This window comes from Morus notabilis, unplaced genomic scaffold, assembly GCF_000414095.1.
Source record: "Morus notabilis unplaced genomic scaffold, ASM41409v2 Scaffold3, whole genome shotgun sequence".
NCBI classification, from domain to species: Eukaryota; Viridiplantae; Streptophyta; class Magnoliopsida; order Rosales; family Moraceae; genus Morus; species Morus notabilis.
In genome coordinates, this window is record NW_010359918.1 from 375,285 (window position 1) to 378,329 (window position 3,045).

Sequence of the window (3,045 nt, forward strand, 5' to 3'; positions counted from 1 at the left end):
ACTATGGAGAAGAAACGATAGAGAGAAAAGAGCGACGAAATAAGCGAATCGAAACGGAAAGAGAAGAGGGAATGTGGAGAGAGAGAGAGAGAGAGAGAGAAGGAAGGAAGAAAGTGGAAAGGGAAAAGGGTGGGTATTTATAGGAATTAGTTTGGGATTGATATTGATATATTGATAATGATGCCTCAAAGACAAACAGAGACGTGCTTCACAAGGCAAAACACTAACACCCCGTTTGGCCTTCTTTCACCTTTGGTTGTTGAATGGGGAAACACACACAGCCACCACCCCACCACAATTTTACCATTTACCCCACTCTTCTTTTCTCTTTCCTTTTTTATTTTTATTTTTTATTTATGAGCTTTTTTTGATATACCGGCCTACTGATAAAAATAATTTCTGACTGTCACGGTCTAATTAAACTCACATCAAATAATAGTTAAAAAATAAAGAGAAAACTACCGATAATTTTTTTTTTCCTATATTTCCAAAAAAATCCCTTTTACTTAACATCTTATTTCTTTATCTACTTTTACCAGTTCTAATTCTTTGAAGAATTCAATGGCGGTGGAATATTCTCAGCAAGGTGCAGATCTTATTAAAGATATATTGAGAAAATATAAATTCACACAAATTTATATAATTTTGACTTTCTAAAACAAAGTTCTACCCTTTATATTTTTTCGCTTTCCTACCATAAAATTATTCACAAAAAAAATTATAATCCTTATTTTGTTATTTAAAGTCTTCAAGTTACATTATAATTATATCAAAATTAGAAAGAATTAAATTTCTTAATTTGATAAAATTTTGGCGATTCAAAAATACATATTAGTGGAGCATTTTTTTTAATTTATCAAAGAATTCTCTTATTTTCTTTTATTAAAATTTTTTGATAGAATAGAAACGAATATATTATTAGTAATAATGTATAGTCTTACATTACCACATGAAATGAAACTCCATTAAAATGTTGATATTATCTTAACTCGTTTTAAGGCTCAAAATTGTACACTCAGCAAAAAGGCTCAAAATTGTACAAACACTAATAAAATTTTTTAAAAAAAAAAACCTACAACAAAATTTCCATTTCTTTTTTCTTTTTTTTTTTAGAATAAAATTTCCATTTCTTTAAGCAGGGAAGAAACAGAAAGCTTGTCACTAAAAAAAAAAAGAAATAGAAAAATTGAGAGTTTAAGAGGAGGGGACACGTGGCACGTTAGCTTAAATGAGGAAGAGAGGACACCTGCGGATGCAAATCGACATGGCCACGTGTCAGTATGGACCCCGCCAGTAGAGGGACGAACGGATTTCGTGCTCCAGTCGCTTTCTTGCACAACTGGCAGTCGTCGGTGGCGTAAATCACCCGGAATTTCTAGTTTCTTTTTCTTTTTTTCCTTTTTTTTTCCCTTTTTGGAGCTAATAAAGTCAGAAAAGGAGAATAACCAAAAAAAAAAAAAAAAGAAAGGAAAGTGCACGTGGCAAAAGGAAAAAGGTAAAGGATGTCACGTGCGAGAAAGTTGTTAAATAATTAGTTGCCATTTATGGCTGTGAGTAGCACGTATCCCGTGTAAATCGGGCCTTTTTTTTTTTTTGGTGAAAGTGTAAACTTGGTCATGGAGAAATGAAAAAAGAAGTAATAATATTAAATAATTAAAAAATATATTTTAGTAATAAATTAAATAAGTAAAAAGTATTTTTATATTCATTCTCTTTTTTAGGGTGTAAACGGTATTTTTATATTCATTAGTTATTATTATTGTTATTATTATCACCGGTCGCTATTGAATTTTATGATTATTTTCAGTTTACATTTTAAATTTTAAAAATTTTAACTTTATTTTTTAGCTTTAAATTATTCTCACTTAACCCCTTTTGTTACAATTTCCGTTAAAACTAGACCAAAAAAAAAAAAAAGTTAAGTATTGCTATGTGGTTCTTATATGTTTGTTTCTAATAAAAATTTAAATAAAAATACCATGTGATTGCATCCCCGTTTGGTTCCTTAGTTTGAATTTTGTTGATTTGAACAGAAAAATTAGAACTGTGTGGTTTAAATTGCGGTTCGAATTGGCGTTTGGATAAGCAGTTAAAGTTTTAATATGAACAGGATATAAAATTTGAATTTATGTTTGGTAGGTGTGAAAAGCGAAGAGAATGGACGTTTTTTTTACTGTTTAAAAATGATTTAAATAGTTAAACTTAAGGGGGGAGCTAAATTCTAAGTTTAACCGTTTAACACGGTTCAAATGGGGAATATAATTTGCATACGTGCTTACCACATACGAGTTTAAATTGTTCTCACTGTTTAAACTTAGTTGAACTGAACTAAATTAGTGAAACAAACGGTGGCACATTACTCTTTTTTTTTTATCAATTTTTAACAAAAATTACAATAAAATGAGTTAAGTGGGAACAATTCAAAGTTCAGGGAGTAAAATAATAACTTTTAAAATTCAAGAAGTAAATTGAAAATGATCCTAAAATTCAAGAGCATAAGTGATAATAATCTTTTTTTTTAAGTGTAAATGGTCATTTTATTGAGCCAAAGAAGCATTTTTATATTCATTTTTTGTGAAGAATTTTAGAATTCTATGATATGAGAGGGTAAAAAATAATTTGATAATAATTTAATGGTTAAGAATGGATATTAATAAAAATAAATTGTTCATATTTAAATTCTTTTATTCTTATTTTGTGGTAGAAGTGAAAATAGAAAATAAATGGCAAAAAGAAAAAGTGAAAAGGGGAGAGGGCGGGGTCCACTTACAGTTGGTGGTTTTTTATTTTTTTTTGTCCCTTTTTTTGGGTGATGGCGACGGATTCTTCTGTAGTATTCATGAAAGAGGGTTTGCTAGGTCAACATGACTAGGTACGAAGAAATTTGTGCACTCTTTTTTCTCTTGGTTGCTTTTGAAGTTTTGATATTAACAACACAAGTGGACCGTGCTTTCATTTTTCTGTTTCTTCTTCCCGTAAAAAAAAAAAAAAAAAAAAAAAAAAAAAAAAAAAAAAAAAAATTTAAATAAAAATTCTTTTTTTTTT